Consider the following 21,859-nt stretch of genomic DNA (forward strand, 5'->3'; position numbering starts at 1 on the left):
GGGCCCCCTCCTTTGGCTCCTGGGCCCTTTAATGACCCTGGGCCCAAGTACAAATTACCCTCTTTACCCCCCTCTCCTAGGCCCTGGGTGGGAGTGGGGAAGGGGAGGTGTGTTATGGACAGGTGTATCCTGCTACATGCAACCCATGCCAGTATGCAATCCCCTTTCTCACCCCCCCCGACACACACCCTTTCTGTCCTAAGACCTGTGCCAATCCTAACTACATAAACCTCCATGCAGCAATGCAGAGGCACCCGCACGGCTACTGCTATGTCCTGCAAAGGATTTTCAGCTGCTGAAGGTCTCCTCGGGATAAGGGGACATTTGTCCCCTTGCCCCAGGGTAAGGTTCAGCAGCTACCATGGGTCAACTTGGATCAGCGCCATCACTGGCACATGTCCACATTGACCCGGGAAGGTGGATGAGACCTAGAAAAGAGGTTGGAGTCTCCCTCTCCCCTGTTCTGCCCATACTCTTCCAGCCTCTCCAACCTCCTGTCAGGCTTACCTGCTCTAACAGGTGTCAGCAAGTCCACCACTGCACAGGATACTACTTCAGCCTCCTCACTGGAAAGGCTGCAGTGCACATAACTAGTAATAACTCTGGGATAAGATCCTGTTCTGCAACATTGGGTTGGTACAGTTGTTTCTTAAGTCCCATTCTAAATGGTTAAACCTTTGAAGGTTCTAGCTCTTGGTTCCAGATGTTTATTAACCCCTGCTAATTGGGTAAGGGGCACTTTTTCAAGTGGGTGCTCCTTTTTTTTTTAGCAGGGGGAGAGTAACTGGCCCACCTCACCCCAGCACTGTCTGTTCTAGTGGCTGTCTGCTGGTATTCATTTGCATCTTTTTAGATTGTGAGCCCTTTTGGGACAGGGAGCCATTTAGTTATTTGATTTTTCTCTGTAAACCGCTTTGTGAACTTTTGGTTGAAAAGCGGTATATAAATACTGTTAATAATATACAGGTTGAGACTAATTATAATTATTCACGTGGGTTCCGTTCCAAGCACTCACGTGGATTTAAAAAAATGCACTATAGCAAATCAATTTAAAACAACAAAGTTTCTTTGCTCCAGTGATTGAAAAACAGCCTTGCTGACCTTTTGACTCTAAGATAAGAGTCATTAAGAAGACAATCCATCAGCACTTCACTCAGCCCACACTGCACTTCACCAATGCAAAATGATCACCTTTCTTTCAGGTGCTGGGGGAAAGGAGGGATCGGAAGGAGAGAGAGAAGGACTGATGGATTGTTAGCCTGCTGCCCTCTCTCTCTCTCTCTCTCTCTCTCTCTCTCTCTCTCTCTCTCTCTCATTAAGGAGGCTGTTGTTAAAGGACTGTTCAGTTTTTAAAACTGATTTTAAAGGGATGCATTTTTCCCCTTCTCCGAAGAAAGATCGGCACATCCTTTCTCATTTGCAGGGGCCATTCGTGTTGAGTCAAATCCGTGTATAAAAAATCCATGTATAAATAGGCTGGACCTGTAGTTTAAAAAAATGAGAGATCCTACATCAACCTCCCTTTCCTCCCCCATTCTACCTTACCTCAACTACCACCCGACCCACCCAAACACCTTGCTACTGCTACAAAAATGTATTACCTAACAAAAGGAAACCAGTTATTTTGTTTCGAATCAGAGAAGAAAACCCAATGTCTAAAATCAAGCTCAATGCACCAAGCACAACCTCTTGATTTCAAGAGGGCTTATACTGAAGAATGCTTTAGTGAAGGACATCTATCACCAAAAGAAGTGGGAAACTGAGATGCTGCATTCCCACCCTGCAATACTATTTATTTATTTAAGTTAAAATATTCTTAGAGCACATTTATGATGCTCTGCTAACAGCACAATCCTAAACATGTCTGCTCAGAAGCAAGTTCCATGATGGAACTTGCTCCCAGAAAAGCGTGCACAGGATTGCAGCCTGACAAAAATCAAAAAGTGAACTACATGATCACAACAAAAATGAAGTCAACCAAAATTTTAAAAGCTCAGCACATTAAACAAGATAAACAGTTGTTAATGCATAAAAACAAACACAACAAATGGCAAGGTTAATATCCTATACTTTCAGAAACAGATATATCTTACAACTATTAAAGGAAGTGATGAAGGAGCAATGACTTCACACTTTGGGGAGGGTGTTTCAGAATGTGGTTGGAGAAGGTGAGGAAAAGACCTTCCGCCTTGCAAAACATGTGCTTGTCTCCCAAAGAGTGATTATTTGGAGCAAGGACCGACCTGCTGAGCGCAGGCGCCATGGGAACTTGCACATAGAAAAGAAGTTTCAAAGGGATGTGGGTCTCAGGTTATTAAAGGCTTATTTAAAGATAACTCCCAACACCTTGAATTCTACCCAAAAGCAGACAACTGGTGTAATCACTGTAATAGCAGCTGAATATATTCTTTCCTTCCAGTATTCCTAGGAAGTTGGCAGCCCGACATTCAATCAGTTGTAGCTTCTGGGTTATCTTTAAGGATAGACCCATGGCACACTCTGGAGCTGTCAATCCTGTTATAAAAGAATAGATTACCATGGCAAAAATTCCTCCTTTCCAAGAACGTTTAATTCTGCTTTTGTTTCAATTACTGTACTTCTTGTTGCTCGAAAACAGTCCCAAGTATCAAAGCTTACAGCCAAGTCATCACTCATCCTATTCTAATCTTCACTACAAACTCCTTTGGGCCCAGCATGTCATTTTGTGTTTTACAGTGTGCCAGTTCTATAATTATCATCATTACCATCTGCCATTAAAAATGCTCGCTAAACAATGCAAGCTACCCAATCCCTGCAGAGAAAAAAAAAATCTTGCCAGCAAGGCTAGGAGTAATTTTAATGTAATTTATCTCAATTTATTTTAGTCTAACTGAACAGTTGCTCAAATATGTAATGTCTAATCATAACCTGTTTACCTAATTCTGTCTGTCATCTAAACATTTGAATGCATTTCATATCAGAACCTATATTCATGTTCTCTCTCAGAACCCTTCCCCACCTGCCCTCCCTATTCTGTGCCTTTTCCTAGTCTATTTCTCACACCGGGAACAGCCTCTGTCTTTCTAGGTTTACTCCCTTTCTCTCTGCCAGTTCTTTAGCTTGCAGCGCAATCCTGAGCTGCGCATGGGCCCAGGAGGGTCGCAAATGTGCCAAATGTGCACCTCCTCAGGAGTTGGCAAGGTCAGCACACAGAGGTGTGTCAGCCTGCGAAGACTGACACAAGCTGGGCTGATGCAAGGCTCTGGGTTGGGTAGGGAGGAGACAGGGAGGAGGCAGGGAGGAGGCGTTCCCAGGTGGGGGAGGAAGGGCGAGTGGTGGGTGGCCCTAGGGGTGGGCAGGTGGGGAGCGGGGCTGGAATCTAGCAGTTATGCTGGATCCCAACCCCTGTTCCTGGGGAGTTCGGAGCAGCTTAAAGCCGCTCCGCTCTCCTTGGACATGTGCCACCTCAGGAGGTGGTGCAAGCCCAAGGAGACCCATGGGGCCAGGGCGCCTTACCAAGGGGTAAGGGGAAAAGTTTCCCCTTGCCTCTGGCTGAGCCAGTTCTGGCCCCTATCCTGCACTGGATACAGCACAAGCCTCTCAGCTTGCCTATTCCACGCAGGATAGAATTGTGCCCTTAGTCTTTCCTGACTTTCAATGTAATCAGTTTCATTCAGGTGTTTTCTACAGCACCTAGAATGCCATTAGATACAAAGAAACTCTTAGATTGCAATTCTATACACTCAGTAAACTACTGAGTAAGTATAGCTAGGATTATGCTGTTGTAAGTTATATGTATGTTCTTGCAATTATTAACAGAATTTATATACCACTTTTCAACTATTTGTAATTAGTCACCTCCAAATCTCAGCCTTCTCTTTTAACATCTATTTTATCAAACATATGAAATACCCCAGGGCCTCTAATGAATTGGCTGAAATTATAAACAAAATTCATCTTCAGAAACCGAGCCAAGTGTTGCAGGGAATGACTTGGGTATTCTGTTCCATTTCTTCAACTGTAAAAAATCAGGTCTGATGAGTATTCAGATTTTACTTTTAGATTACTAGCTGGAGAGCTAGATTCAGCAGTCCTGCATTCACTACTGAGCTTAGAGACCCAATGAAGTTTAAATGTCCCTCAAGGAAATCGAGGAGGACACAGATTATTGCTACTGGAGATGCTCTTGCTAGGATTATCACTACAAGTTCATTAGCCTTTTGTTCGGGTCCATAGTGACATCTACAGGCTAACAACTGTGCCCCTAAGCTTGCTTGCTTGGAAATAAGTTCCCCAAGTGTCACTAAAACTTAAATGCAACAGTATTTAAGATGAGGCACGCAAAACTGTTTTTAAAAGTCAACATAAATAGGTGGATATTTCCTATAGGGAAGGCCCATCTCTCCCCCACTCTGGTGCCTCCTCAAAATAAATTGTTGGTTCATCCACATTCTGCTATAATCTTCATGGTCACTTATCCCGGGATTAATGAAAGGCAAAGGAAGAGACCTTTCTAGGATAAGCCAACTCTTAACTCACTTCAGCCTCTCACTTTGTACCTTGTAGTTGTGAAAAGCAAACTGAGTTCCGAGCTAATTATTCCAGGACAACTAATTGCATAAACAATGCCTAAATATATAGCAGCAACAGCAAATTCTAATACAGAGTACTATTTAATACTTTTGTGCAAAGTACTATTTAATACTTTTGTGCAAAGCTCTGCAAGTGCTCACAGCATGCTATGCGCATTATCTTGATGCTGCCCTTACAGAAACCCTGTAAGATAAGCAAGTGTTGTGATCCCAATACTGAAGCCAGGAAGATGAGGCTGAAAAGGAGCGACTTGCCATTGGGTTAGTCACTATCTCTCAGCCTGACCTACCTCACAGGGTTGTTATGAGGCTAAATGAGAATGACTCTACTGTATAAGCTTATGCCACCTGGAGAAAAGCTAAAATAAAAGGCAACTGCCATCACAACCTCTATGGTATGTTATCACGGAGAACTGGCAAGGAAGCATTAAGCTGACATAAAATAATTCAAATTAAGTGTGACATAGTAGATAGGATTTAATTACTATCCCATCCAAATTTTGGAAGGGAGTTTAACTGAACATTACTGCAAGGATGCTTAGAAAACAAATGTTGGATGGGAAGCAAAATTTATGTTTCCAGAGCGACAATTATCCAAATTAGAACTAGCTGGGAATGCCAACTCCATGCTCAATTAATGTTGCATTACTTATCATTTCATTCCTCACCAAATAATAGAAATGTAGAAGACAACAGTACAGTCAGCTATTAACTTTAGCCTTATACTGTGCGCTGTGTCTGATCATCCACCCTGGAAACAAAAATGAATGAATTGAATGAATCGTAGTGCCTAGTATTAGAATGCCAGTGGCACAAATGTATGTGCTGGGTGCCCCGTGTCCATGAAGGAGACCTTAACTGTACTACAGCTGTAACTGTAAGCAATCCATATGCCACAAATATAAGCTACAACATCTTTAAGGATGTAAGGTAACATGGTAGAACTTTGAATCTCCTGAACAATTTTCTTTCATTAAAAGCAGATGCAGGGCAGGGGGAAAGGTATTTGGATTATTGCTATAGGGCTTGGGGTAACTCTGTCTGTCTTTGCCATTTCCCCAGCTTAAAACTGACTCCTAAGTTCCTACTAACCACAGAGGGGGGGGGGGAAGAGAGATAATGTGAGTGCCTGAAGGAGCAAGATCAGATCTAGCCTGCCAATGAGCCCTAGTTCACAGAAGCACAAGGCAGAGGAATTCACTGCCACCCCCATTTATCTGATGTTAAAAGCCATCTCCAGGCAGCTGCTTGTCTGATATGCTGGTGGGCTTCTGCTCTGCCCACCCATCCCAACTGTCAGTTCTGATCTGCTGAACTCTTCAGCAGCTGAAGTGGCTCTTCCTCTAAGTCCTTCTCTGCTGCCACAGATTTCATTCTCCTTCCCAACCCTGTAGTCAACTAGCTCACTCAGAGGGGTACACAAAGAACAGAGTGGCAACTGTCAGTGGCGTAGCTAAGGCATCTGGTACCCAGGGGCACCCATATGGGGCACCCCCCCATATGACCTTGCAGCCTATGAAAGGCACTTCCAGCTTTCACCAAAATCCAAAGTGCCTTTTGGAGGCCTCTAAGAGTGCCTTTTGAAGGCCTCCATGCAAGTCTACTGAGAAGTAAGTTCCATTAGTCAATGGGGCTTACTCCCAGATAAGTGTGGATAGGTCTATAGCCTAAGAGGCTGTATTGGAATCTCGGGAGATATTACCGAGGAGATAGGGTGTGGTGTCCACAGTGCCCCTTACTCTAAGTAAATGCAGGGTTAAAGCCCAAGTGGTAGCTGGAGGTGTGCTGCATAGCTGCAACCACTAGAGGCTAAAGTGAACCTGGGAGCATATAAACAGTACCTGGAGGAACTAGTGGTGTGGGTTGTAGGAGGAGTGTAGGTTGGAGAGGAGACTGACTTGGCTTATGGACTTTGGAATCTGACCGTGGACTTGGCATATTGACTTTTGGACTTTGACTTGGATACCCTGACTGATTTGACTGACTTACCTGGAACCTGACCTTGGACTGTAACTTGGCTTATTGGCTCTGGACTCTGATTTGGCAACTCTCATTGATTGGACTGGTTTACTTGGAATCTGTGGACTGGAATTGGACTCTGACTTTTGCTTGCTGCACTGGTGAATTTCACAAGGGAAACTAATCAGCATTAAGCGGGCACGAGGCCCAGTGGGGAGAAGCTGTGGCAGAACAGAGGCCTTCTGGGGACTCTAACAGGGGTCTTAGGGACAAGAGGGTCAAGGGGCTCCCCAGGCACCACATCTTGAGGGGGTATTTTAGAGGCCTCCAAAAAGCGCTTCTTGTTTTCACCAAAAACCAGAAGTGCTTTTTGGAGGTCTCTAAGATAGCCCCTCAACATGTGATATCCAGGGCAGTGTAGCCCCTTGCTCCCCCCAGCTACACCACTGGCCATTACAGCTGACCTCACCTTTACTCTTCTGGCCCTGGGTACCAGTGCTCTTCCACTGTAGGAAAATATTACAGTTGGGGAATTGGTGCAGTTGGAAAGTTATACAGTGTGCCTGCTGAGGACTGGAAGTGAGATCATTAAGCAGAAAGTGACATCACTAAGCAGATGATGGCCAGAAATAAGAACTTTATTCTCACACACAAACTCATTAGCTGCAAATGACAGAAGAGAAAATGTGCAAATCTTGTTCACATTCTCAAGAGCCCAATTATCATGCTGGGAGAACCCACTTATAATAGGGGGCAGATAAATTGCTTCTGGGGGCCACATTTGGCCCGTGGGCCTTATGTTTGACACCCCTGCTTTAGAGGATCCTATCATGAATCCCCACCTAATGCCTAGTTTGACCACATAATTCAGCATGTGGTTTCGGGCACACTGTCATGAACAAGTACCCTTCTCCGGAGCGCCCCCTTTCCCTAAATAACAACTCTCTGGGTACACTGAGGGTGACCTGGGAATCAGCCCATTACACTCTGCATTCTCTCCAGACCTCTGGATCACGTAACCTTTCCCCTCAAAACATATATTGGAGTCCTGTGATTTTCTGGGTTCCCCAGAGAATAATGGCCATGACTGAAACAGTCCTGGATCCCCACTGGATTTAACCACACCAAAGTTTTTGATCCAATCCAATCACCTGACTTGGGAGTGGGAAATCTGAACATCCATTAATTTCAAACCAGCCTGTCAGAGCAAGGGATGCTAGCCTCCAGAAACTGAGCTAAAGGAGAGCTGACCAGCTGCATTAGTTGGACATGATGTGTACTGCAAGACTAGCCAATCCATGAGGAAAACTGTGATGCTGCCCAGATAGGAGAGGGTTAATTCTTAAGAGGATATCTCTCTCTCCAGGGCCAGGATGCCAATTGCAAGTGCATTTCTTTCCATAAGGGCATGTCTTAATTAGAATCTGTTTTTATGTTATCTTGAACTTTACCTTATGTTATCTTGAACTTTGTGTGTATCAGGAAGTTGAATAGGGAGCAGTGGTGAGGCAGACAGGATGCAGGGGGAGGGGCACGAGAGGGGTTTGTGGCTATCAGGAAGTTGAATAGGGAGACATCTAAGAGAAGGAAAACTCTGATTCCAAACCTCCACTGCCTTGTGGCTACATCCAGTTGTGGAAAAGGCTTCAGGAGTCAACCTCGAGGCAAAATCAGGAGCCGGAGTCCCTCAGGCAGTTTGTGGCTGCACACAGTCACGTTCTGGCAACTCCTGCGACGCCCCTGGAACCAACCGTATTGGTTTCTGCCTTTCCATTGGATCATTCCAGCGACGTGGAGGGGGGGGGATTTGCTGCATGGGTAACAGCCTATCCTCCATACCTTCTTTACCCAGGCTTCGCGCACTGGAGAGGACACTCCAACTTTGCCATACGGCGTCGGCACAACACGGGAAGCAGCAGTTACCGGTTATAAGTCTTTGCTCAATTGGCGTAGGGCATGACGCCAGGGGCTGCTTCCGACGGTGGGAGAGATCATTGCATCTCATTGGGCAGCTACCGCCCGCCTTAAGCTGGGCAGTCCCCAGCCAGTAAGGTGTTGCCTCGCCACGGTCCGTTAACCTCACGGGGTGCGTGGGGTTTAGGGTGAAAACCGACAAGCGGATCGACAACTCTGCACCATGCAATAGAAAACAGAAAACTCCTGCCCTAAAGCTGGGCACCTGGAACGTAAGGACAATGACACCTGGCTTCTCTGATGACCTACAAGCAATAGACGATGCACGCAAAACAGCTGTCATCGACATGGAGCTGAGCAGACTGCAGATGGACATCGTCGCCCTTCAAGAGACTAGGCTGCCAGATTCCAGATCTGTCAAGGAGAGAAATTTCTCATTTTTCTGGCAGGGAAAACCACCAAACGAAACCAGGGAACATGGTGTTGGCTTCGTGGTCAGAAATACCCTGCTGAAATCCATCATCCCACCTACTGTGGGAAGTGAAAGAATTTTGTCCCTGCAGCTCCAGTCATCAGCAGGACCTGTCACTCTCATCAGTGCTTATGCACCGACTCTGTCGTCTCCAGCAGAAGCCAAAGACAAATTTTATGATGACCTGGCCACCACTATCAAGAAGATCCCCGTAAAAGAGCCATTGTTCATCCTCGGCGACTTCAATGCTAGAGTTGGTGCTGATAACAGTTCGTGGCCCACTTGCTTAGGTCAGTTCGGCACTGGGAAGATGAACGAAAATGGCCAACGCCTGCTAGAGTTTTGCTGTCATCACGGTCTCTGTGTCAGCAACACGTTCTTCAACACGAAGCCCCAACATAGAGTCTCTTGGAGACACCCAAGATCAAAGCACTGGCACCAGCTCGACCTGATTCTCACCAGACGCTCCAGCCTTCCCAGCATCAAGATCACACGCAGCTATCAGGGTGCTGCCTGTGACACCGACCACTCGCTGGTGTGCAGCAGAGTGAAACTGCAAACAAAGCGACTGTACCACACAAGAAAAGGAAGGAAGACCTCGCATTGATACGAGCAAGACCCGGGATCAGAGAAAAGTGGAGGAGTTTGCACGAGCGCTTGAGGAATCTCTTCCAGGCCCGGTCGATGCAAACGCATCCAACAGATGGGAACATTTCAAGAATGCCGTTTACAACAACGCCTTGTCCATATTTGGCAAGAAGACCAACAAGACAGCAGACTGGTTTGAAGCCCACTCTGAGGAGTTGACACCAGTCATTGAGGAAAAGAGGAGAGCTCAAGCAGCATACAAGGCCTGTCCCAGTGAGCGCAACCTCACTGTGCTCGCAGCAAAGTCCAGCAGACTGCCAGGAGATGTGCTAACGACTACTGGCTCCAGCTCTGTTCCGAGATACAGATAGCAGCTGACACGGGCAACATCAAGGGGATGTATGATGGTATCAAGCAGGCCCTAGGTCCAACACAGAAGAAAATTGCCCCTCTGAAGTCTGCCACAGGCGAGGTCATCCAGGATTGGGCGCAGCAGATGGAACGCTGGGTGCAGCACTACTCTGAGCTATATTCCAGAGAAAATGTAGTCACCGAAGAAGCGCTGAACAACATTGAGTGCCTGCCTGTGCTGGAGGAGCTTGACAGTGAACCAACCCTAGAAGAACTTCACGTGGCCCTGGACTCCCTTGCCTTTGGCAAGGCACCTGGAAAAGACAGCCTCCCTGCTGAAGTCCTAAAGTGCTGCAAAGAGATCATCATCACTGAGCTGCATGAAATCCTTTGTCTCTGCTGGATAGAAGGTGGAGTACCTCAAGACATGAGGGATGCAAACATCATCACGCTGTACAAGAACAAAGGCGACAGGGGTGACTGCAACAACTACTGTGGCATCTCTCTCCTTAGCGTTGTAGGAAAGTTGTTTGCCCGAGTTGCACTAAAGAGGCTCCAGGTACTTGCAGAGAGCGTTTATCCAGAATCACAGTGTGGATTCCGAGCCAACAGGTCCACCACTGATATGGTATTCTCCCTTAGACAACTGCAGGAGAAATGCAGGGAACAACGACAGCCACTCTTTATAGCCTTCATAGATCTCACGAAGGCTTTCGACCTGGTCAGCAGGGATGGCCTCTTCAAGATTCTCCCCAAGATCGGATGTCCACCCAGGCTCCTCAGCATCATCAGATCCTTCCACAAGGACATGAAGGGCACTGTTGTCTTTGATGGCTCCACATCAGACCCCTTTGACATCCGAAGCGCCGTGAAGCAGGGCTGTGTTCTTGCACCAACCTTGTTTGGGATCTTCTTCGCTGTCCTGCTGAAGCAGGCCTTTGGAACTACAACAGAAGGCATCTATCTCCGGACCAGATCAGATGGAAAGCTCTTCAACCTCTCCAGACTGAGAGCAAAGTCCAAAGTCCAGCTGAAATGTCTGCGTGACTTCCTCTTTGCCGACGATGCAGCTATCACTACCCACTCTGCCAAAGATCTCCAGCAGCTCATGGATCGTTTTAGCAAGGCCTGCCAAGATTTTGGACTGACAATCAGCCTGAAGAAAACACAGGTCATGGTTCAGGATGTGGACTCACCTCCCTGCATTACAATCTCTGCACATGAACTGGAGGTTGTCCATGACTTTGTGTACCTTGGCTCAACGATCTCCGACACTCTTTCTCTCGATACCTAGCTAAACAAACGCATCGGTAAAGCAGCTACCACGTTTTCCAGACTCACAAAGAGAGTCTGGTCCAACAAGAAGCTGACGGAACATACCAAGATCCAGGTCTACAGAGCTTGCGTCCTGAGTACACTTCTGTACTGCAGCGAGTCATGGACTCTTCACTCACAACAGGAGAGGAAACTGAATGCTTTCCATATGCGCTGCCTCCAACGTATTCTCGGCATCACCTGGCAGGACAAAGTTCCAAACAACACAGTCCTGGAATGTGCTGGAATCCCTAGCATGTATGCACTACTGAAGCAGAGACGCCTGCGTTGGCTCGGTCATGTCGTGAGAATGGATGATGGCCGGATCCCAAAGGATCTCCTCTATGGAGAACTCGTGCAAGGAAAGCGCCCTACAGGTAGACCACAGCTGCGATACAAGGACATCTGCAAGAGGGATCTGAAGGTCTTAGGAATGGACCTCAACAAGTGGGAAAGCCTGGCCTCTGAGCGGCCCGCTTGGAGGCAGGCTGTGCAACATGGCCTTTCCCAGTTTGAAGAGACACTTGGCCAACAGTCTGAGGCTAAGAGGCAAAGAAGGAAGGCCCATAGCCAGGGAGACAGACCAGGGACAGACTGCACTTGCTCCCAGTGTGGAAGGGATTGTCACTTCCGAATCGGCCTTTTCAGCCACACTAGATGCTGTTCCAGAACCACCTTTCAGAGCGCGATACCATAGTCTTTCGAGACTGAAGGTTGCCAACTATGAACTTTACCTACAGTATAAAATTTTACGGTCCATTTATTCCTTATCCGATTTACTCACAATGAACCTTTTCCTGTGTTTGAATTAAAACACACCTGCTTAGTCTTTAACCTGAAGAGCACCTCTTGTCTCTGTGAGGCAGCGCTATCCAGAGAAGGGCTGGGTGTGTGGTGTGATGGTATGGAAATGTGTAGGTGAGAGAGGGAAAGGATTCCTTTGAGATGCTTCCCCCCTTTTTCTCAGGGAATCAACATGAGGGACTGTTGGTGGATAGACCAACCCACAGCGAGGTAGAAAGCTAGCCTCATGGCCTCATCTTGTGGTAATAGTAGTGAAAAAGAGTACTGGATCCATGTATAACACTTGCATGCTGTATGACAGAGTGTTTTGTACATGGGCTGACATAATCCAAGGGTGGGAAGAAGCACCGATTAATGGAGGTGAACGCGGTCAGTCTCAGCACATCTCAGGAGAGTGCCTCACATGTAATTGCACTTAAATTCCTACAGATCTCAATCATTTAGAAAGGCCCTTACAATCAAAGTACAATTGTAATAAATACAACACATGCATCTGACACATTATTAGCTTCCTGCTGTTCATCACCGAGGTGGCCTTTACTGTGGCTCAGGCCTATGGTCATTGGTGGTTCCCACATCACCCTATCCCTCTTAATTCTCTCTTTTATGAAGTGAGACATTGGAGTAGTGAGAAGGAAGGGGCAGATCCCATGCCACAAAGCCTACATTCCACATACTTTAGGCAGAGCTGTGAACACCAACATTCTCCTTAGCGCTTGTTCTTTGTGCAGACCATAGGTACAGAGAAGGCCCCAGGTCATATCAAGAAAACCAAACCCTCTAGCGTATTCATGTTCCTCCTTTGGGTTTGCAGAAGAATAGGGTTAGGGGTTTTTCTGGCCTTCAAATGACCCATAATTGATATAAATGTAACAGGTCACCCTTTCCTACCACTGAATCCATAGCTTTTCTGTACTTAGAAAAGCTGCAGTGTTACATTTCTGTCTGTCAGAGTCCTACCAGGAAACGATTATTAAAAACGCAGCTGAGATACAGCAGGGATAACTCCACAGAGACTACAGGTTTTAAACAGATGACTTTGCCAGTTAATGGTGCTTCCCCTGTCCTGGGGCTTGGTGGGAAGATTCTCTGTAGAGGCTGTGAGGTATTCTTTTTTCCCATTTAAAAACTCAACTTAAAATTATTCCACCAAACATGGTTAATGTGTATACTTAAAGCAAAAGACACCCTCTGTTCTTTGAAAGCTGTTTCATCCTAGAATCTTTCTTAGTCCTTTTCATCTTATAAGTTCACAGGTTCGAGGAACATGGGATGATGTGGACAGGCTCCCATTTACAAGGTCATTAAACACCTGAACAGAGTCCCTGAACAGCTGGATGTAAGGCTTGGTTCGCGTCCTCAGAGACCCTATAAAATGAAAGTTCTTAATCATATGGTTCTTAAAGTTGTATATGTGGGAACTCCATTCAGTGATCAAATGAATGCATAAGAACATAAGAACAGCCCCACTGGATCAGGCCATAGGCCCATCTAGTCCAGCTTCCTGTATCTCACAGCGGCCCACCAAATGCCCCAGGGAGCACACCAGATAACAAGAGACCTGCATCCTGGTGCCCTCCCTTGCATTGGCATTCTGACATAGCCCATTTCTAAAATCAGGAGGTTGCACATACACATCATGGCTTGTAACCCGTAATGGATTTTTCCTCCAGAAACTTGTCCAATCCCCTTTAAATGCCATCCAGGCCAGATGCTGTCACCACATCCTATGACAAGGAGTTCCACAGACCGACCACACGCCGAGTTAAGAAATATTTTCTTTTGTCTGTCCTAACTCTCCCAACACTCAATTTTAGTGGATGTCCCCCTGGTTCTGGTGTTATGTGAGGGTGTAAAGAGCATCTCTCTATCCACTTTATCCTTTCCATGCATAATTTTGTATGTCTCAATCATGTCCCCCCTCAGGCGTTTCTTTTCTAGGCTGAAGAGGCCCAAACGCTGTAGCCTTTCCTCATAAGGAAGGTGCCCCAGCCCAGCAATCATCTTAGTTGCCCTCTTTTGCACCTTTTCCATTTCCACTATATCCTGTCTGAGATGCGGCGACCAGAACTGGACACAATACTCCAGGTGTGGCCTTACCATAGATTTGTACAACGGCATTATAATATTTTGTTCTCAATACATTTTCTAATGATCCCAAGCATAGAATTGGCCTTCTTTACTGCCGCCGCACATTGGGTCGACACTTTCATCAACCTGTCCACCACCACCCCAAGATCTCTCTCCTGATCTGTCACAGACAGCTCAGAACCCATCAGCCTATATCTAAAGTTTTGATCTTTTGCCCCAATGTGCATGACTTTACACTTACTGACATTGAAACACATCTGCCATTTTGCTGCCCATTCTGCCAGTTTGGAGAGCTCCTTCTGGAGCTACTCACAATCACTTCTGGTCTTAACCACTTGGAAAAGTTTGGTGTCGTCTGCAAACTTAGCCTCCTCACTGCTCAACCCTGTCTCCAGGTCATTTATGAAGAGACTGAAGAGCACCGGTCCCAGGACAGATCCTTGGGGCACACCGCTTTTCACCTCTCTCCATTGTGAAAATTGCCCACTGACACCCACTCTCTGTTTCCTGGTCTTCAACCAGGTCTCAATCCAGGAGAGAACCTGTCCTCTAATTCCCTGACTGTGGAGTTTTTTCAGTAGCCTTTGGTGAGGGACCGTGTCAAACGCCTTCTGAAAGTCCAGATATATCATGTCCACGGGTTATCCAGCATCTACATGCCTGTTGACCTTTTCAAAGAATTCTAAAAGGTTTGTGAGGCAACTTACCCTTACAGAAGCCATGCTGATTCTCCCTCAGCAAGGCCTGTTCGTCTATGTTTTGAGACTCTATCTTTGATGAGGCATTCCACCATCTTACCCGGTATTGATGTTAGGCTGACCGGCCTATAGTTTCCCGGGTCCCCCCTCTTTCCCTTTTTAAAAATAGGTGTGACATTTTTAAACCTTCTGGCACCATGGCCATTTTGAGGGACAAGTTGCATACCTTAGTTAAGAGATCTGCAACTTCATTCTTCAATTCCTTAATAACTCTTGGGTGGATGCCATCAGGGCCCGGTGACTTATTGATCTTTAATTTATCAATGAGGTCTGAAACATCTTCTCTTTTAACCTCTATCTGACTTAATTCCTCGGTCAGGAGGGGCCGTTTGGGCAGCGGTATCTGCCCGAGGTCTTCTGCCGTGAAGACAGATGCAAAGAACTCATTCAATTTCTCTGCCATCTCTAAGTCTCCTTTTATTTCCCGTTTCCCTCCCTCACCATCCAGAGGGCCAATCGCTTCTCTGGCGGGTTTCCTGCTTCTAACATATTTGAAGAAGCTTTTATTATTCCCCTGAATACTGCTGGCCATGTGTTCCTCATAGTCTCGCTTGGCCTCCTGTATCACCTTCTTACATTTCTTTTGCCACAGTTTATGTTCTTTTTTATTCTCCTCATTAGGGCAGGACTTCCAAGGGGCAAGGGGAAGGAAGCTTCCTTGGCCTTTACAGCCTCTCTAACTTGGCTGGCTAGTCATGCGGGCACCCTCCTGGACTTAATGGAGCCCTTCTTCCTTTGTAGTATACACTTCTGCTGGACCTCTATTACTGTTGATTTGAGCAACCTCCATGCTCTTTGTAGAGACTGGACTCTTTTTACCTTCCCTTTCAACCTCCTTCTAACCAGCCTCCTCCTCCTCCTAACAAGCTCTGCATGTAGCTTGCTGCCAGCCCTCGATTTCATTGAACAAGCTAAGAGTGAAAAGTGTTCTTGCCATAGATGCTATCAAACAATTGTTTGGATTGATGAGTGACACAAGCTCCACTGAGGTAAACAGGAGCTGTGCAAACATTCCACTGTGTGCTAGAACTACTACCATTAATTTCAATGGAACTGGTGCAGAAAACCATTTGGTTGGTTGCACATCATAACAAGAGGGAGGGGGCACCAGGTGGATTTTCTATCTACGCTCCAAAACCGCTTAAAGAACAAGTAAATACATGCAAGCCTAAAAGGACCACACACACACACACACACACACACACACACACACACACACACACACACACACACACACACACACAGAGCAAGAGGAAGAGAGCACGAAAAACTCATTGTTGGCATCCTTCAGTCTCGGAAGACTATGGTGTCACGCTCTGAATGGTGGTTCTGGAACAGAGTGTCCTCTCCAGTGCGCAAAGCCTGGGTAAAGTAGGTATGGAGGATAGGCTGTTACCCATGCAGCAAATCCCCCCTCTCCACGTTTCTGAAATGGTCCAATGGAAAGGCAGAGGCCAATACAGTTGGTTCCAGCGGCGTCGCAGAAGTTGCCAGAACGTGACTGTGTTCAGCCATGAACTGCCTCAGGGACTCCGGCTCCGGATTTTGCCTCGAGGTTGACTCCTGAAGCCTTTTCCATAACTGGATGTAGCCACAAGGCAGTGGAGGTTTGGGATCAGAGTTTTCTTTCTCTCAGATGAGCTACCTTCCCAGGCTGATGAGTCCCATCTACCCAGTGGCTGTTTAGTCGCCTCTTATGACAAGTACAGTCAAACTGAGGGCCTATTCTTATCCCAGCCCCCAGGGGAACGAAAAACTATGTATACTATATATACTCTGTCCAACCAATTTCAACAGCAATTACTCTCTTGTAAGTGTGTGCAGGATTGCCACCTTAATCATTTCCCCCCCTTGATAAGTAAATATGGAACGTACCTCCTAGTGTAATCTCAATAAATATCCCTTAGGAAGCCACATGGCCACAATCACACCATAAAACAGATCATGCTCTCAAATCAAGACACTTCTATAGAAGCCATATAATCTGGGCTTTCATGGAGAAAAACAGACATCTCAATCTCATGATCGCAAGAAAAATTCTGAAGCATGTAGGTAGAAATCAGAGGGGAAGGCGAAGCTCTATAGTCAGGTGGTGCATATCCTCCCCATTCCTGGGGGATCTTCCATTCCTATGAGACTAACCATGTGATATCTCAGCATGTGACACCTTGCCATTCACAAAATCTTCTTCCTAGAATTTGATGCCCCACCCTTCAAAGAAATAAAAAATACCACCAAATACACAAGTCTGAAAATGTCAATACTGATATTCAGTACAAAATTGATCCAACTGATGAATGCTGGTATTCTTGCATTTAAGTCTAGGAATTTTACTTTAAAACTCTCCCAGGGAGACCTGCCAAGCCAACTCATTTTTCATATTTAAGCATGAAGTCATTAAAAAATCCCTTTGCTTTAAAAATTATTTTTAATTGTGCCTTTACCTTCTGTTTTCATTGTTAACACCCCTGTACACCAACTTGTCTTTTTAAAGCCATTTCTGCCCAGCATTTCATATACTCAATAGGGATAAAATATGTAAAATATGTACTCAATAGGGATAAAATATGTATAAAATATAGGGATAAAATTGGGCCAGACAGAAATGGGTTAAAATCAGCCATACATCTTTGTACTTTATTGTGCTTTCTTCATAGAAAGACAATTACATTTTAAAAGTAATGAAAACAATTCTATACAAACCGAGATCCATATTGACTTACATGTGTATACTCTGGACATATTGTTCTCATTCACTTTCTCCACCACACAAATTCCTTTATCCAGATTATTTAAGATTCAAGTGAGAAAAACTTACAAGATTTACAGCACAATCCTGTACTGTACGTGTGATCTTCAGACACAAGTTCTATTGAATTCAGTGGGGCTCACTCTCAAGTACTGTACATGTCTACAGAACTACAGCCTGAGAGCCCAAGCCTAGGCATGTCTATTCAGAAGTAAGTCCCATTATAGTCAATGGGGCTTACTCCCAGGTAAGTGTGGCTACGACTGCAGCTTTAGTGTTTTAAAGCTGCAATGCTATGTATACTTACTAAACAATAAATCCCAATTAACTCGGGGAAACTTACAGCCCAAGCTGATGCATGTCTACTCAGAAGTAAGTCCCATTATTGTAAATGAGGCTTACTCCTGGGAAAATGTGGATAGGATTGGGCTGTTACTTCTGAGTAAACATGCTTGCATTAGCAGTGCATGGGTAGTTCTGTGAGCTAGGAGCATTTGAGACTGCAGCACTGCTGAGCTGCTCAGTTCCCTGGATGGGACTGCACTGCCAGACCCATGTAAGAGCAGGTGACAAGTTTCACAAAAGTGTGTGTCAGAACTATACAAGTAAAAACCTATAATGATTACTCAGAAGTACAGTAAGTCTGACTGTGTCTGGGGGCTTATTCCCAGGAAAGTGTGTGCAAGATTGCAGCTCAAGAGATATTAGTGTACTTTACAAGGAATAAGGAGAAGAGGTTTCCAACTATAAATATTTCACTTCTTCCCGTCTGCCTCATCTGCTTCATAAGAACATAAGAACAGCCCCACTGGATCAGGCCATAGGCCCATTTAGTCCAGCTTCCTGTATCTCACAGTGGCCCACCAAATGCCCCAGGGAGGGCCCCAGATAACAAGAGACCTGCATCCTGGTGCCCTCCCTTGCATTGGCATTCTGACATAGCCCATTTCTAAAATCAGGAGGTTGCGCATACACATCATGGCCTGTAACCCGTAATGGATTTTTCCTCCAGAAACTTGTCCAATCCCCTTTAAATGCCATCCAGGCCAGATGCTGTCACCACATCCTGTGACAAGGAGTTCCACAGACCGACCACACGCCGAGTTAAGAAATATTTTCTTTTGTCTGTCCTAACCCTCCCAACACTCAATTTTAGTGGATGTCGTCTGGTTCTGGTGTTATGTGAGAGTGTAAAGAGCATCTCTCTATCCACTTTATCCTTCCCATGCAAGTAAATTACTTCAGGTGGAAATAAATTTCTTTTCTAGATATCTTGTAAGTCCCATTTACTATCATTGTTAAAAGCATATACATAGTAGCCTATTAAAACTGCAGATCTGTCACACTTCCCCAAATGCAGTCACATACCACGGTAGCATCAAGACTAATATATTAAAAATAAAATGTTGAAACGAATGGACCCACCTGAAATTGACTCATGACCCACCTAGTGGGTCCCAGCCCACAGTTTGAGAAACACTAGCTTAGGGTAAACCAGTTGACTATTTAGCTCAGTACCATCTAAACAAATTGTTGGCAGTGGCTTTTTTTGCTCATTATCTAGCTGTACTTGCAACTAAATTTCTTAGAGGAAGAAGCTAAAGAAGTTGTACTGTAGATTTGAGAACAGATGGTGTTAGACCTTGCTAATTTGGCCTAAACCCTAGTGTAAGAATAGCAATAGAAGTTCAGTAAAATTTTATAGAGCAAAAGCATTTTTCTAAAATAGCTATGCATTCCGTTCTGGGCCATGAAATACCAGTTTTGGATTCATTTATCATTAACAGCTGTAAAACTAATTTTTCAGTAAGTGGAAGAACGAAGACAATGTCACAGAGATCAGCAATGCCAAAGTTATCAGATGCCTGGGAGAAAAAAAAACCCAAGAATGTAAAAAAATAACTAAATAAAGCTCTTGTACATTTCAGTTCTGACCCAGCATATTAAATAGTCTGGGTGGTAAATTAAATCCATCTATTTATCTGTCATGAACACTGTTGGAGGAATGCATTTCTGCAAGTCTATCAGTGTCGAGCAGATTAGCACAGTCATTCCAGTCGCTAGTACACAAGCATGTTGCCTAGATGTGATGTACATGAAAGCAAGACAGTTGATTCCGTTCCACTTCAGAATGGGAAGGGAATACATCTGGGCAGATTCAATTGTTAAATCCACTCTGACCTCATTTCACTCTGTTCATCTTTCCAATAATCACAGAGAAGCAATATTTCTGGTAAGAGTTGTAGAGATTCTGCGACTGTTAATTGATTTGCGCGACAGCCAGCATATAAACACACACACACTCAAGGAGCAGCAGCCATAAGGAGAAAAGAAAGTGACATGCTGAAAGCTGTGTCTATCAAGCCCTATGCTAACCAGAGCAACTCTTTTGTACATTGCTTTCCCAGTAAACCACTTTGTGGATCTAGGCAAGGTACAAACAGAGTAAACAAAACACATTTTTAGCCATTCATTGTTGCAAAAGGACTTCATAAGCCATCCCATGTGTCTGATGTAAGAGTCCAACACAACCATCCATCCAGTTCTCGCCCCTTCCAAAGCAACGCATCATACACATATTTCCCAAGAAATCTACTATAACACATAAAAGGAGAGGGGAGGTGCATGAGAACCGACAGCCACATCACAAGCGGTGTTTTCCTTGTATTTCAACACACAGCCCCAAATTGCAAGATTTAATATGCCAAACGGAGAAATAGCCAGACCCCTGCAAGGATATGCTGTTTTTGAACGCTGGTGTTCCATTTGCAAGCAGTAGACAACACACTGGTGCTTGTTAAGTGGCTGGTGCTTTGTAAGAGAATACAAAAAAAAATCATCTCAGCTAATGAAATTATAAGCCATTGAGTCCAAACTTGGATGCCAGTTAACTGCCCAGGACATTGCTAGCTTCTGCCATTCACTCTGCACTCCTGGCCAAGTAAAAAAAAAAAAAAGCTACATTAAAAGTGCAGGGCACACACCGTGCCTTCCCATCATCACACGAGTTACTAAGTCCTCTGCAGCCTGCCAACAGAGCCATTGCTTTTCATTGATATCTCTAAAGCCCTCTTAATGGAGCACTTTTAACTCCTTCTCGTGTGCACCATTTATGGGCACACCAACACAGCATTGGCCGATTCATATTTCCAAGCCACACTCTACAGCAGAGTGACACTGTGGTGGCTGCCTTCTGGGACTGTGGTGGTTTTTCTCCCTGCCCAATTAAGCACTGCAGAGAAATCAAGGTGTTTTTTTTCCCCCCAGCGTGATTGACACATGTGCCCACAGAGACTCTCCGGGAATGAATTCAAGTCACACAGACCCTGGAAAATCATCATAAGAACATAAGAACAGCCCCACTGGATCAGGCCATAAGCCCATCTAGTCCAGCTTCCTGTATCTCACAGCGGCCCACCAAATGCCCCAGGGAGCACACCAGATAACAAGAGACCTCTTTCTGGTGCCCTCCCTTGCACCTGGCATTCTGACATAGCCCATTTCTAAAATCAGGAGGTTGCACATACACATCATGGCTTGTAACCTGTAATGGATTTTTCCTCCAGAAAAAAATCACCCAAGTTAGATTCCAGAGAGAGGTACCAAAGGCCAAGGGGCAGCAAGACTAGACTCTAGAGAGAGGCACCAAAGCCAAAGGCGCACCAAGACAGAAGTTTCCAGCTGACCTAGAGCTACCTCTGTGTATCAGGACTGGCTTTAGAAGCGGTCAGCCAGGGACACCTCCACTCCCTTGCTTCCCCGTACAAAAAGCCATTTTACAGTCAGGTAAACTGAGGCCAGCACAGTCCAAGTTCCAGTGCGCTCTACCCACCCCGCTCTCTTCCCCACCTAAACAAAAGTTGCCAGGACTTACAGCTCTCATTGACTGGGAGCACTTGGAGGTGCGGGGTGGGGGGGTCCTCTCCGATCCCCGCAGCAGTGGATCAAGCCCCAAACTCCTAGGCAGCCCGGGAAGGCTGGAGCCCTTAAATCCCCAAGAGAAGGCGCGAGGAGAGGGCTGGCGACCAGCAGCTGTTGCTTGCCCCCGTCCTGCTCCGGTGCCACCAGCTCCAAAGACCCACCGGAGGCAGAGATCAAGCCCAGGCGCAGGGTGCTTTTGAAGATGGTGATGATGATGCTGGACCCACAGCCCCCCTCCAGGCTGGACCGAGCTGCCCCCGTCTCTAAGGTCGCCCAACGCGAGCAGAAGGCAGCGGAGAAGGACCAGCGCGCAACGAGGAGCAGCCCAAGCTCTGGAACCCCAGAGGGGAGGACTGCCTGAGCTTTG

General features: G+C 45.8%; 1 protein-coding gene across 1 annotated transcript in view; it reads right to left on the reverse strand.

Moving 5' to 3' along the window:
- Positions 1–21,479, reverse strand: part of CALCR (calcitonin receptor) — a 192,722-nt gene extending 171,243 nt beyond the window's left edge. The window contains exon 1 of the mRNA XM_066628742.1: positions 21,446–21,479. The gene's annotated coding sequence lies outside the window, so the exon portion shown is untranslated. The remainder of the gene's footprint in view (positions 1–21,445) is intronic.
- Positions 21,480–21,859: the final 380 nt, after the last annotated feature.

Source organism: Tiliqua scincoides, chromosome 5, assembly GCF_035046505.1.
Source record: "Tiliqua scincoides isolate rTilSci1 chromosome 5, rTilSci1.hap2, whole genome shotgun sequence".
NCBI classification, from domain to species: Eukaryota; Metazoa; Chordata; class Lepidosauria; order Squamata; family Scincidae; genus Tiliqua; species Tiliqua scincoides.